At 38.2% G+C, this 15,330-nt stretch overlaps 1 long non-coding RNA gene across 1 annotated transcript; it reads right to left on the bottom strand.

Annotated features, from left to right (window-relative positions):
- Positions 1-11,364: 11,364 nt before the first annotated feature.
- Positions 11,365-11,929, bottom strand: LINC02915 (long intergenic non-protein coding RNA 2915). The gene has a single exon (XR_012919658.1). It is a non-coding gene; the product is annotated as a long intergenic non-protein coding RNA 2915 (long non-coding RNA).
- Positions 11,930-15,330: the final 3,401 nt, after the last annotated feature.

The raw sequence follows: 15,330 nt of genomic DNA, 5'->3' as shown, positions 1-15,330 counted from the left end.
TATGTCCACTTAGGTGTTGATCCGTTAATACCAATTTGCTGGTGAGCACATGTGGTGCTGGTTTTTCCATTCTTGAGATACTTCACTTAGTAGAATGGGCTCCAGCTCTTTCCAGGAATATACAAGAGGTGCTATATCATCATTGTTTCTTAAAGCTGACTAGTACTCCATGGTATACATATACCACATTTTATTAATCCACTCATGAATTGATGGGCACTTGGGTTGTTTCCACAGTTTTGCAATTGTGAATTGTGCTGCTATAAACATTCGAGTGCAGGTGTCTTTTTCATAAAGTGACTTTTGATCTTTTGGGTAGATGCCCAGTAGGCAATATGGAGATACCTGAAAGCGATACAAGTAGATCTACCATTTGATCCAGCAATTCCACTACTGACTTTAATCTTGATTTTATGTGTGGTATGCTTAATGTAGGCAACGGGTCAAGGCAGGGTTGGTTCAGCACAAGTAGAACATTTGTTTTGGGATAGCTCAGAAATGGTCTAAACCAGAGGCAGAGAAATAATCTATAAGTGCTTCTCAGACCATGTGTGGAGAAGGACCAGTTTATTTGCTTTTTGCTTCCAATCCATCCTAGACCAGTACTTTTGTGAAATGCATATGCATCAATTCCTAGAAAAATAAAGGAATAAAAGGCACAAAAAAATAAGCCAAATTTTAATATTAGATTCTACAGACATAAAATTTATTTAAATAAACATGATCAGAATAAACATAACAGAAAAAAGAAAATGTTTACAAAACTTATAGTATTTCTTTAATATATGCAACTAAGATATAACTATAGTGAAACACTATTATAGACATAGCCTTTTTTCTCTGTACAATGATAAACTAATAAAGTTATGAGTGAAATAGTTATATCTCACATTAAGTGCCTATTTGTATACTTATAATTTACTCAATGTATATCGATATTTAAGGTTTTTAATGTAATACGTAAGCATGCTTCTTGCTTGTTAATTGATGTAGTATAGTTGGATTGACAATAAGGAAGACGTTTCTTTTTTGTCCAGTAACATTCACAATGGAGTTATAACTCTCAAGGAGTTATGTTGATGTGATTTAACTTTTAATAAAAGGGTTGGGTTCTGGATCCATGAATTTTCTAAATGTGAAATATTCTTATGACAGAAGGTTACATTCAAAGCTTTCTACACAATTTCTAAGATACATGACAGTATCTTTGCAGATATGTAATTCAAGATCATCATCTACATCATTATTATTTATTGCTAAGCTAGGAACTCTCAACACTGCAGAAACTCTGTCCAAACTTCTAACTTTTTGCCTTTAAATTTTATCTGCTGTTGAAAATGTGTCCCATCCTTTTTTGCAAGGAAGTATGAAAAATATCAAAGATACCAAACACATAAGAATGACAGACTAACTCCTATCTCTGGAATGTTGACACTGGTTCTTGTCATGCAGAAACAAAATAGGTTTGTTCAGTAGTTCATATATTACTGATGGAACTTTATTCCTCAATAACCATAATATTCCAGTAGTTGCTTAGAAGCAGCTTCCATATTATTACAAATAAAAAGAATGCACTCAAATTTAGTATATTAGCTTTTGTGCAATTTACAATTTATACCAAATGCACTTTTTAATTCAGCTAACATTTTTATTTTGTTTTGTAACAAGACTTTCTTGATGAAGGAAGCAATTCATTGATTTACTTTATGGTGAAGCTATTCCAAAATATTCTTCTGTTATTGTAGCTATGACATTAGAACACACTCCAGATCACATTTGTTGATTAATTCTTCATGGTTCTATATAGTTTAGGGCTGGTTGTGTTGTTGAAAATGAAACTTAGAAAAAAATTCTTCCTTTATATTACCACCATGTTCAAATTCACATATATTAAAGAAATTGACATTGTAGCAATATTTATGTATTTTTCTAATTGCAATGAAAATTATATCATTAGCTATATTTGTTTTGTTATTTTTGTTTCTTATAAATTTATTGCAAAAAATTGTGCTATGATGTCACTGAAAAATGGTAGTTGATCTACCTTGTTTGATGAGATTCTCTTAATGTTTTCAAACATCTTTGATGCAGTCTCTTATTAATATTTCAACAAATGTATGGGGGTCTTTATATTCAGCAATTCAAAGTGTTATTTTATAAGAAGCCCACAAAGCACCTTTGTTTCTGGTGACTTTTTAATTCAATACTCTGTTTAAAAAATGATTCTTTTTATGATTTGATGATCAATACTCCTTAGGTTTCAATGGTATCATTGATCATTAGCTAATACATGTCTTCAAATAACATGTTGTTATTTTAGCACTTAAGCATCAATTATGACTATAAAACTGAACTTAGTATTTGAAAGATCATACTTCCAAGTGAAATTTTTAATAGTACAGCTTTTTGGTTTCCATTTCTTTGAAATCTTGTTTATTGCTATCACTTAGTTAACACTACAATTGTAATCAGGATGAGATGGTCTTCTCTTGATAACATCACTTAATGAAACTTGTTTTCTAACTATAAATTTGGTTTACAATTATTAATATTAATTTTGGTTCTGTAATACAGATAGTGATGCTAAAATGGATTTAAAACAGGCTTGATTAAAGTTAAAACTGTTGTAAGAATAAAGTATATATGCATCACATATGTAATTTACATTTTTTCAGATTTTTAAACACTTTTGGGTGACAGCTGATGAACTAACCTTGGAAGTCATACTTCATGAAGTCCTTTGTATGTGACTAATAGGCAGCTTGCATTACATGTGACTCACTAGGAAAGGGTAACACAACCCATGCTGTTTCAATAAGATGAGTGTGAAGTTGCTATAAAAGTATCTAAATGCTTACTCTCAAATTCTGTAATTATCTTGTCACGGACCCATAACGAATGGCCAGCAAATTGTCACTGGCCCCTGGATAACATTGTGCATAACACTAAAATAGATTCCTCCCCAAAGAGCCTCATGAGGCCATTATAAATTGTCTAATATTTGTGAAGAGATTGTGGACTGATAAATTACTCCCCCAGTTAGAAGCCAGGATTAGGGATTAGATTTGGTCATGATTATCAAAACACAATGAAGAAAAATAATGTGATTTACATGGGTGAGTGGTTATCTTTTCATATTAAAGGAGTCTGGAGTGGGGTGAGGAGTGTAGTCGGTGGTCCTTTGCATCAAGCATCCAGGATTCTTCTATCTTGTTTCACTAAACATGGCTTTCTGAGTCACACAACTTCATGGTCCAGGATAACTACTGGAACTCCAGCCATTACGCCCACATTCCAGCTCTGGCAAAGGAGCGGGAGTGGGTTGGTAGAGCAACTCCTCCTTTTAAGGCACTTTCCTGCAAGTTGCATGCACTGTTTCTATGTACATTTCATTGGCAAAAGCTTTAGTTGCAAAGCCATGCCAAGTTGTAAGCGATGCTCTGAAATTTAATCATTATTCTAGAAACCCATGTGCTCACCTAAAATTAGATCTTCTATTACTATGGAAGGAGAAGAATAGATGCTGGGGACCATCTTGCAGTCTCAAGTCTCTGAGATGCTTTCAGGAAGATTGGGATATCAAATAGAAATGAATGCCAGGATTCCATTAGGCAGCAAAAACTGTTGTAAGCTTTCAACATGAGTATGATGTGCCCCCTTTAGTGACAGGGGCCTGTAAAGATTTATCCAATTTAAAATATTACAACTGGCTTGCTCTTCTGAGCAAGCATGTACTCAGATTTCCAGTCTGGGTAGTAGACTGGTACAAATGAGTTCCACATACAAACGCGTACGACCGTGGAGGATGGCTAACAGGGGCACCCACCGCCCAGGCCGAAACCCTTCAATAAGCTGCTGCCCGCGGGGGGTGCAGGCATATGGCACTGGGCGAGGCAGGGGCTGTCATCAAAGAGCTCACAGCCCAGCAGAGGAGATAACAGGCAAACAGGGAACGATATTATAATATGGGAGGAAATGGGCTTTGCAGGATAGTGCTGGGGTGATTTCACAGCAAAATTAATGACTTCAAATTGGAATCAGAATCAGTCCATTCTTGTGAAAGTGTTGTGTTCTGTGAAAGTTCACAGTTCTGCAGATTAGCTAAAAGTATACTTGAAAAATATAAAAATATAAAATAAAAATATATAAAATACAAAAATATAAAAATATACTCTGCCGACAGCCTGGCATTAGATTTGTCAACATAAAACTGCCGGCCTGTTTCCCCTAAATGCGGGTCATGAAGTCTAGGCAGGAACACCTGTAACTGGAGACATCCCCGGTCTTAGAAATCCTAGAGAGGAGGCTCTCTGTAGCAGCACACTGTCAACCAAAATCCCTCACTACATAAGGAAAAATAAACTGTGACAAGGAGCTTTTTGTTCTTTCACCACAGATGAATGTGCTTTTATCAGTGGACACGTTATTCGCCTATTAAAAATGTGTCCAATTGTTCAGGTTAATAGATTAGAATAAAAAGACTTCTAAACTGTGCGGGTGTGGGTGGATACGTAGACTTTTATATATAGATACAGATATTCAGATATTATTGTCTATTTTAGTTCAGACTTATTTCTTTGTGTCCAAGACCTTGCTGCTGAGGTTTGTGAATCAGACTTTTGTAACAAAACAAAAAGCAACTACCTTCCCATATATCCCGTTATCGAGTTCCTCCAAACGGGGAATTTTTTTCAGTGTTTTGAAACTTTGTTTTCCATAGATTTTATCCTGTTTTCTTTCCAAGTTTTCATTCCATTGTCATATTGTTAAATTCTTCCATATTGCTATTTTTGAAATCTGTCTCATAAGGAAGCTGGTAGGGAGGCTTGTCTTTGTGGGAATATCTAATATTTCCTTTACAAAGCCTTTCTCAGTAATTTGAAATTATTCATTAGCATTCCTTTGGGTAGTCTCAGGGTGACTGGTTTTTATTTCTCTCTTGGAATTTCTATCCAGTCAGATGCTACCGTTATCCATGGACGTATGTGTTTGTTTCCACACCCCCCTCCACCAACCCACTTCTAGATTGTAACTGTTTTGGGAAAATCAGTGCCTTATTTATATTCTCTCCTTTATTACCTGTTGTTAACTGAATTGGGTCCTACTGCCATTCATAGATTGGAGCCCTAACCCTCTGTGTAACCGTGTACTTAGAGATAGGGCCTTTAAGTAGGTAATTAAATGAGGTTATAAGGGTAGGGCCCTAATCTGATAGCACCAGTATCTTTATAAGAAGAGGAAGAGACACGAGAGAGCTCTATTTCCCACTCGCTGTCTCTCTCTCTCCCTCTCTCTGCATACACAGAGAAAAGGTTATGTGAGGACACAGAGAGAAGGCAGATGTCTACAAGCCAGGAAAAGAGGCCTCACCGGACACCAAATTTTCCGGCACCTTTATCTTGGATTTCTAACATCCAGAACTGTGAGAAAATCAATTTCTGTTGTTGAAGCCACCCCTGGTCTGTGGTGTAACGGCAGCCCTAGCAGACTAATGCATTTCTGAACATACATTATTCAGCATATAATTTCTAGTCAATAAATATTTGCCTGTTTCTGATTGACTATCATTCATTTATCATCGGGAAGAATTTGGTTTTATAATCATCCTACATTCTTGTCATATCTAGCATCTCTAAGAACTGATTTAAATGCTTCTCCCCAACTTCTTCCCTAAACATGCACACACACACACACACACACACACACACAGGCTAGGCATTAGCCATTTTGAGGTCACAGAATGGCCATAAATTCCCTTTTGTAATCAGGGCAACATCTTAATTTCACACTTTTGATAGGAGCTATTAAAGAATATATATATATATATATATGTATATATATATATATATATTTCTCAAGAACCCTATTACTCAGAATATAGGTATCGTCCTATTTTATTATTTCCTCTTATGTTCATTTTTGGTGTCTGATTCCATAGCCCTTTTCTCGCTTGTTTGTCACTGGGCAAGTGGCCTCAGCACCTGTCCACACAGGCCAATGTGAAAGAAAGGGGAAGGGGGGAATTTTAAGCAGCATGTATTATTCATTAATTCAACTATTCAAAGCACTTTTAGAGGATCCACTCTGTTCCAGTCACCCTTTTGGGAGCCATAAATTCAAGGGTGAAAGGACAAACTATGTCCGTATTTTCAGGTTTACAATCTAGTGGTGGAGGATGCAGGTAATATACACATGAAAAAACAAATAAACAACATGGTTTCAGATAGTGATAAATTCTCCAGAACTCTAAGGCCTCCTTCACTCCCCAGGAACTAGTAGGATCCTCCAGGTTAGGAGCCATACACCCTGAGAGCACCTAGTGGCCTGTGAGCTGCCCCTGGGATCTTATGTGTAGCAATCATACACAATTTTTCAATTTTCATATTTCATCCCTTTGGTTAAATATATATCTCATTTATTTAAGTGAAAAGTACCTGGGATTTTCCTCATAAAGAGAAAATATAAACACATATGATATAGATGTAGTGGTCCCAAACCCTTTTGGCACCAGGGGCAGGTTTTATGGAAGACAGTTTTTCCACAGATGGGGAGCAGGGGGGTGGCAGAGCTCTGTGGCCTGGTCCCTAACAGGCCAGGGACTGGTACCGGCTCATGGCCCAGTGGTTGGGAACCGAAATTCTAGAGGGGAGATCTTAAAATAAGTTATATTTCCTTAAGAGAGGAGCTGTGTACTCCTGAACAGAAACTTCTCTAGGCACATAGACAGATACAGTTACACAGTGATCCTCATCTGAAAACATTATTTAAAAATCACAGTTGCTACATCTGTGAAAAGAGAGTTTCTAGGCTTGTATGGGGTATATTAATAGATAATTTACAGGTAGAATACAAGTATAATAATTGGAAACATAATTTCAGGGCACTTTTTCTGCATTAAGGATATGTATCCCTCGATTTGTCATTCTTTGTGAAACATAATTAAAATTTGAACTGCTTTTAATAATAGTTGGTAGGCTGTATGAAAGAACTTGGTAGGTTCTTTTTGAATGTAATTCTATGTTTAGGTGGAATCACATGGAGTCCTGCCTTTTATTAGGGTTACCTATGACTCTTCACCATTCTGTGTTACTCCTTAAGAAGGGTTATGGACATGTGGGGCATTTTAAATTCAGGATTTTAGGAAGGTTATATTCTTATACATAATGACTTAAAGACAAAGGTCTACAAATTTTGTAACTAACTGCAGGTCACTTATATACCAGAAGTGCAAATCATATAACTTAAAGTTGAATATTGCCTGTATTTTTCACTGAATTCATGAAAAAAAATTGTATGCTAAAAATCTTTTGTAGAATGCATGGGATAAGTAGATTAAAGACTTAATAAAAGATTGTGAATTTAGTAGTCAAGTTTGAATTCATTATATGTTGAATAATTCATATTTGATAATTATATGTTCAATAACTCGACATGTTGAGCTCAGTAATATGTTCGTTGGCATCACACCGTCTACTCTTTCAAGCCTCAACCTGCTGATCCGTTGTTCAGGGAGAATAATGCATGTTAGCCTTTCCTGAATCTATTGCTCAAGAACCACACAGAAATGAGTGAAATAATTCAACCATTATGAAAGATTCAAGAAACACACCATCTCCAGCATCTGGTAGTTTCCCTATTTCCCCACTGCCTGTCAAACGTACATTGAAGCAACCCAGAAACAACCAAGTAGTATCATTTATTTCCCCTCTGAATTAAATTATCTGTGCAGTTGTCTCATTTCTCTGCTTACTCTGCCTGAGCAGAAAAGGTGACTCAGTGAGAGCACTGTGTGTGATGTGTCTGAGGAAACTCTGTGGGGGACGCAAACACACCTGCCATGGAAACATCTGTGGCTATTCCCACGGAGCACAATAAGTAGGATTAGTACTTGTGTGTCAGTAACAGATGGTGCCCTGTCCTGCTAACCACAGAGCCATGCCCATTTGTCCAGTATAGTACTAGTGCACTCCCCAATTTGCTCACTCTTTATTCCCTGATCCTGTCGAAATGGTAAGCTCTGGCATTTTTGTGGCAAAATGTTCTATACGCCACAGTGGTTGCAGCTATGTACTGGAATTTAGCAAATAAAACCCTGGAATAACTGACTTAACTCCCCATGTGCCCTAATGACCCATTTGAATCTCATATACTGTTCTTGTAATTGGTCCTAATTCCTTTCTGGTGGGGTCTATTGCTTATATGGTATGTTAGTCTGCTTGGGTTGCCATAACAAAATATCATGGCCTGGGGAGCTTACCAGTGGTCCCTAACCTTTTTGGCACCAGGGAGTAGTTTCATGGAAGATAGTTTTTCCCAGGTTGGGGGTGTGGTGGGGTGTCATGGGTGGGGGCAGGGTGGTGCAGAGCTCAGGTGGTAATGGGCAGCCTGTTTTCTAACAGGCCACGGACTGGTACTGGGTCACAACCTAGGTATTGGGGACTGAAGATTTAACCAACAGAAATTTATTTTGGAGTTCTGGAGTCTGAAAGTCAAAAATCAGGATGTCAGCATGATCAGATTCTAGTGAGGGCCTTCTTCCTGGTCCCTAGATTGATGTCTTCTTTTTGTGTACTCATATCACACACACACACCCCTATATCTTTCTCTTTCTCTTCTTATAAATCCACCAATCCTATTGGATTAGGGACCCACTCTAATGACAATGGCCTCATTTAACCTTAATTAACTTAAATGCCCTGCCTCTAAGTAAAAGCCCTGTCTCCAAACATGGTCACATTGCAGCAGATGTGTGTGCCCGCATGTGTGTGTGTGTGTGTGTGTGTGTGTGTGTGTGTTAGGGCTTCAACATATAAATTTTGAGGGGACACAATTCAGTCCATAACATAAGGATATATGAAGATTAAGTGATAACAAGGTCAATTTTGAATGCTTATTCAAGAAAAAAATCATTTAGGGGTTTTCCATCCAAGTCACATTTTCTTTAACTCAAAACTCTATAAAAGTCCTAGGTGAAGTATGATCATTCATTGCATGATTTCTCCTTGGTTTAAAAACTGGTGAAGGGTAATGGGAGCTTGAGCTGAGTGAAGAAGGAGAAGGGGAGCAGTCTTAGCTGGGAAGAGGGTGGACATAATGGAAAGAACATTTGGCCTCATATCGCTTGTGGGTTCCTAGCTCAGGAAAATAATGTAATCTCTTTAAGTTTTATCAGTAAAATAGAGATATTGATAACTACTTTTAAAAATGTTTTATTTTTCTTCTTTTTCTTTTTTGCCACTCTGATCCAAGTCCCCAAGATTTTATATTTAATTGACAAATAATTGTGTATATTTGTGGGATATAATGTGATTTTTCAATACATATGTACATTGTGGAATGATCAAATCAGACTAATCTGCATATTCATCACCTCAATTTGTCATTTCTTTGTGGTGGCAACATTTAAAATCCCTCTTTTAGTTATTTTGAAATATACATTATTATTAACTGTAGTCATTGTGCTGTGCAATAGAACACCAGAACTTAGTCCCCCTATTGAATTGAGACTTTGTGTCCATTGACTCATGTCTCCCCTTCCTTTGTCCAAACCTTCCCATCCCCCATAGCCATTTCTGGGTATATACTCAAAGGAATAGAAATTGGTATGTTGCAGAGATGTCATTGCAGTGTTATTCCCCACAGCCAAGATGTGGAATCAACCTAAGTGTCCATCAGCTGATAAACAGATTTTTTAAATGTGGTGTATATACAAGATGAAATACTATTTAGCCTATTTAAAAACCCAGGAAATTCTGTCATTTGAAACAACATAGATAAACCTAGAGGACATTATGTTAAGTGAATTAAGTCAGACACAGAGAGACAAATGCCATATGGTTTTACTTACACGTGGAATCTAAAACAGTCAAACTTGTAGAAGTAGAGAGTAGGATGGGGGTAACTACTTAGGAGTTTGAATGACTAAATATACATAAAGTGCTTAGCACAGGGATTTGGACATGTAAGCTGTTGTAGATATTTCTCTTCCCTCACTTTGTACCATCATTCCTATTCTAATAAAGTTATGCTACAAGTTCATTACTTATGAATCCCAATTTGTGGATTCAGTTTGTGGCTTGTGCTGGTTCCAAGAAATCAGGAAATACTGAGCCATTGCATGAATAGTTTCACCAAGTATAAGAATGTGGTAAGTCCAATTTCAGTAACTCTTAAAGTCTCCTTTGAATTGAAGGTGAGCTAATGGGTCACAGTTGGGCAAGCAGAAAATTAACCCTCACTGCAACAGTAAGTAGCTATTAAGAGATTAATGAAACCCTGGCTAGGAGTTTCTAGGGTTTCTGCCTTCAGCCTTGTGCTGTTCAATGTTCTACTCTAGATCTAGATCTAGGAAGAAGTTGTTGAGCTTGGTATTCAGCTGAAGGAGATGAGCCATTGGCCAGAAATTAAGCAATGAGCTGAATCAAATAAAACACAGGTTCTAAAGTTGGACCCTTAGAAGCTATGCATGTGAAGGAGGCTCACTCATTTCAGTGGGCACTACATTCCAGGTAATTTAAAAAATGTGTATACTTATCCTCATACCTATTAAGACTAAGTTCAGCCAAATCTCCTCTGCAAAGTCTCATTTGAACCCTTGATTTGAGCTAAGTGCCCTGATAATTATATACCTGTAATAAAAATGTTCAAATAATGCTAAGGACTTTTGAATGCCAGGGACTTTTTACCTAATTGATTTTTTACTTCTGATGTCTAGCATAGGGAGTTTTCAATAAATTCTGGGTTCTTGCTAGAATAAAAACTAATTCAAAAGTAGACAGTGTTGAATTGGTGATTTGATTTTCTAAAGAGCATTAATTTCTTGCCTATATGAACACCAAAACAACAACAATGAAAATATCCTGCCAATAAATTGAGCTTTTTGTCTGGTACCTCAAAGTGTCTTGTAAATATTTGTGAGCATGTTTCCTGTTCTAAAGTAGGTCAAAAAACTAAACTTAGCAACTTTATTTAATCTTATTGAAGGACCTACAGTTCTTTTATATTCATAACCATCAGTGAGGCATGTTAAATAATTCAAATAAGAAGTACTAGTTTCCACCTTTATGTACCTCCTGGGTTTTGCTTTGTTCATCCAGTCACCTGCAAAGATCATCAAATGTTCAAATTTATAGTCTGTGACTCAATGACCCTAAACCTCTTGGTGGCCTGGAATGAACATGAAATGCTGTTATTTAGCACTTGGAGCTCAGCAACATATTAGTTTTCCTGCATTGTAACCCTCTGATGCCAGTGAAGAGGGAAATCAGAAGCAGGAACTAGACAATCCTGGCCACCCCTTCCCACTACAGTGAGTGAATCACTGACAGAAATGGGGCTGGAGGCTGGGTTTCTCCCTAAATCTTTTTATCCCAGGATAAACTTGTTACTTCTTAATGCTGTGAAACTGAGGAACACTTCATGGAGATGATGATGAGTTTGGACTCCAAAGTATACCTCTGTCTGTCCCGTCAAGCAGCATGAGCCCCAGTGGGGCAAGAGTCAATTTGCCTATTGCATGCACACTCTGTGGAACTCACGTTCCACCCAGGAGGCTGAGTTTTCTGTACAAAGAGCTATGCCAAGCCACTGAAAATCACTGGGTTGCCTGTTTCCTTGTTTATGACTTATCCATATAGTTGGTTCTGCTCCAACTTATTTGAAAGGGACATCTGTTGGACGAGTTGATGTGCCGTCTATGTTCTCTGAAAGTCAGCTCTGACAGGTCGATGTAAAGGAGCCTGAGAGAGAGCTCAGTCACGTGCAGAGAGGCTCTTAAGTACAGGAACAGATTCGAGAAGATTATCCAAGACAGTGACCTCAAGATCAAACTAGGCCACAGAGTCAGCCGCAAGGCTCTGCGAATTCTTTGTGGCTCAGCCCTCTGGGGTCTCCTGTCACCGTGCTTGCCAGTAATGAATTTCACTTCCATGTGAGATCTTTCAGGTCTTCTTGACACACTCTGAAGCCATATGTGTTTCAGTTGCTCCAGACATCCTCCTGCTCTTTAACTTGAAGAACAGTCTAAGTCAGCCAGTGAGGTTTGCCATAGCAGCAAATCTCCTTTCAAACCCACATCACTTGAATAATAACTATGATTCTGGATAGTTGACTCATAAATATTTCCTGCTAAGGAACAATGGGGGTAATCTGAGGAAATTAAATGCATGCAAGTAATTTCCCAACTTTATTCATCTTTGGATGCTAACTCCAAATGTTTTTACCAGACTGGTAACACGTAAAATCAGCCGGTAAGACCATCTCCTTTTCTTTCTTCCTCCACTCACCACTTCTCTACGGTGGTGTTAACTATGGAGAAGTCACAAAAAGTAGATGGTAAGAGAAATAAAAACTCAAAGATTCAAACTTATTTTTTTTTCACTCTCTCAGTAATCCTGCTTTAAAGGTGGAGTAACTTTCTTAGAAAGTTCAAGCCAAACTCAGTCAAGAAGGTGGAGCAGGAAACCTCAGTAACTCTATGCTACATGATAAACCATGTGAGTAGGTGGTCAGGCACAAACATTAATAGTTGGCTATGAATATCTTACATGCTTGGTGTAATTGTAAGAGTCAGTCCCTGGGAAAGTCTGTTTGGAAACATCCCATTGCTTAAGTGCCTTGTATAGTGTTATTCTTTAATATTGTGGAACAGTGTAAAAATATCCAGGCATCTTCTGAAGAACAGAGGGAGCTGGAGTGATATTTATTTACAGAAAAAGTGACTTGCAGTCCCCCTGAGTCCTGTGAAGACCCTAAAGACATATCCTCTCCCCCAGCTACCTAAGTGATATCTTGTGCATGCCTGGATTCCGGTCTATAGAATAGTTTCTGTATATGAAACAAATCGCTTTTAGAATAAGAGTTGCCACCAGAAAGATTTCCATTTATTAAACACCTACTAAGTGCCTGACTCCCTACTGGGTACATTTCATTCATTTCTCACCAAGAAACTTTCAAGGCTCTTTCACAATTTACAGATGAGAAAAGAATAAAGCGTAAGGAGATTAAATAACTAGTACAAGGCAACCCATTTGTCAACTGGTGGAAGCTGGGGTGGAGTTCATGTCTACATGTAAGCTCCTTGAGGCCAGAATTTTGTCTGTTTTGTTCAATGATGTATCCCCAAGTGCCTAGAAGAAGGCCTGGCAAAATGCAGGTACTCAGTACATGTGGTTGCATGATTGCCTTAACGAGAGCATCCAGCACATGCACTCCTGACCTTTATTCTCTACTGTCCCAGCTGAGGCTTCTCACTCTAGTGGGTGACCCGCCTCTCTCTCCAGCCTCTTTCAGAGGGAAGTGAAACCCAGAGCTGCAGCAGGAAGCTGGAGGACGTGGTGTCACCGCATTTGTCCTGCCAAAGGAATGCAGCAATGGTCAGGAAGTTGTCTCTCTGTGTCTCATGACCTCTCCCCCTCTCTTTCTCCCTTTCTTTATCTCCTCATCCCTTCCACACAGGTTTTCCGAGTCCCGCTATGTGTGCTGAGCACTGGGGAGATTCACTATGAACAAAGCTGACATGGTCCCTGTCCTTATGCAAAGCACTGATTAAATCATAGGTATGATGAGTGTTATGACAGAGAGGGACAGGGTGTCGCAGGACCTTATGGCAAGGGGACCCAACCTATTCTTTGAAGTCAGAGAAGACCCCTTTGCAAATTTGAACTTTAAGACAAGATATACAGAATAAGTAGGAGTTCCCAAAGTATAGCTTTGGATTTCTGGAGGTTTCTGCCTAAGGGGCTTTTAGGGAATTCAGGGGACAAAACTATTTTCATAATAATACTAAGAAGTTATTTGCCTTTTTAATTCTTATTCAATTACCAGTGTACAGTGTATCTTTACAGAGGCTACATGATGTGTGATATCACAACAGATTGAATGCAGAAGCAGACATGGGAAACCATTTATCTTCTAGTAAGCCAGACATTGGCAAGAGTCACAAAAATGTAAAACAGAGTCACTAGTCTCACTAATGTATTTTTGGTTTTAAAAAATTTGGCTATTTCTCATAAAATGTTATTTATGTTAAGGTGCATTCAGTTTACTGTGTTATTTTTAACTGAACTAAATATTTTTAAATTTCCTGGTTTTAATTTACAACATGTGAATATCAATAGATACAAACCATATTTATTTTTCAAAAAGGTTTTTGGGGTTCTTAATAATTTCTAAGAGCAAGCCCCCACATTTTGAGACATGCTAAGTAAAGAGGAAGAGGAGGGAGTGTTCCACATTAAGCAAACAGCACATGGTAAAGCCCCAAGCTCAGATACAATTTACAGTTTTGAGGAAATTGAAGAAGTCCACTGTGGTTGAAGCATAGACAGTGAGGGGGATGGGGTGGAAGGTAGGGGTCAGTGGGTAAGCAGGGCTGTATTTGGTCAGTGGGAAGTCACTGAAGAGTTTTAAATAGGCTGGAGTTGGTCAAATTTATGTTGAAAGAAGGAAGGAAGGAAAGAAGGAAGGAAGGAAGAGGGAGAGAGAGGGGAAGACAGCAGAGAGAAGAAAAGCCAATTGGGAGGCTTTGGGGAAAAGTTGGCAAGCTGTGAGTTGGGGAGAGAAGGGTTGGATAGAAGAGGGTAGATTTAAGTGATATTGAAGGAGAGTCTAGAGGACTTGGTATTTGGATGTCAGTAGAGAATGAGTTTTGTGTCAAAGAAGGAATGAATTCTCTCCTTTTGTTTAGTCACACCACTTGATTTCAAATCTAGTGCTACCCTACCAGTTTTGTGACTGTGGGCAAGGGATTTAAACTCTGTAGGCTGTAGTTTTCCCATCATTTAAAAAAATAGGAATAAGAACCACGATCTCATATGGTTGTTGAAGTGATTTTAAAAAGTAAGTGTGCCTGACCGGGCGTGTTGGCTCATGCCTGTAATACTAGCACTCTGGGAGGCTGAGGTGGGAGGATGGCTAGAGGTCAGGAGTTTGAGACCAGCCTGAGCAAGAGTGAGACCTGTCTCTACTAAAAATAATAATAAAAAAATTATCCTGGTATGGTGGCACATGCATATAGTGTCAGCTACCTGAGAGGCTTGAGCACAGCAGTTTGAGGTTGCAGGGAACTAGGGAACTACAGTGATGTCACTGCACTCTACCTGGGCAATAGAGTGAGACTCTTCTTAAAAAAAAAAAAAAGTAAAGTAAATGGGCCTAATATAACTGGAATATCACAATTATTTAATATTTGTTTGTTTTTCTTACCTTCTGTTTACATTTACTTTTTTCCTAGACATTTTAAGGTGGTGGAGGGAAGCCGGCAGTGTTCTTCAGAAAACATGAAATTCTTCGGAAGGGAGGATCTACACAGTTTGCAAAACTCCTCCTGTG

The sequence above is a fragment of the Microcebus murinus genome, chromosome 6 (genome assembly GCF_040939455.1).
Source record: "Microcebus murinus isolate Inina chromosome 6, M.murinus_Inina_mat1.0, whole genome shotgun sequence".
Classification (NCBI taxonomy): domain Eukaryota; kingdom Metazoa; phylum Chordata; class Mammalia; order Primates; family Cheirogaleidae; genus Microcebus; species Microcebus murinus.
The sequence above is the reverse complement of the archived record's forward strand: the minus strand, read 5'-3'. Positions and strand labels throughout refer to the sequence as shown.